Source organism: Sinocyclocheilus anshuiensis, unplaced genomic scaffold (assembly GCF_001515605.1).
Source record: "Sinocyclocheilus anshuiensis isolate Anshui unplaced genomic scaffold, SAMN03320099.WGS_v1.1 scaffold454, whole genome shotgun sequence".
In the NCBI taxonomy this organism is placed as follows: Eukaryota; Metazoa; Chordata; class Actinopteri; order Cypriniformes; family Cyprinidae; genus Sinocyclocheilus; species Sinocyclocheilus anshuiensis.
The window spans coordinates 3,442,153-3,442,448 of NW_015548217.1; the positions used below are offsets into that span (position 1 = coordinate 3,442,153).

General features: G+C 35.5%; 1 protein-coding gene across 1 annotated transcript in view; it reads right to left on the reverse strand.

Moving 5' to 3' along the window:
* Positions 1-296, reverse strand: part of LOC107654043 (histone acetyltransferase KAT7-like) — a 12,103-nt gene that overhangs the window by 8,195 nt on the left and 3,612 nt on the right. The gene's annotated exons all lie outside the window — the stretch shown is intronic.

Genomic DNA, 296 nt, shown 5'->3' on the forward strand with positions numbered 1-296 from the left:
TAGTGCTGGGCGGTATGACCAAAAATGTATATCACGGTATTTTTCAAAACTATACTAGTTTCACGGTACATGACGGTATTTTTTTTTAATGCATGACTGGGTGTTAACCATCATTTCTACTCATTAAGAGAGGAAATACTGCAGCATATTGACTATTGCCCTATTTTACGGTCATGATGAGTGAATATTGTCAAAAAATACCACACTAAATAGTGACTAAAAACGACCCCTTTTAATACATGTTAACCAGGAGTCACTCTCATTTATAATCGCGGCATCGTCTGATAAAATCAACA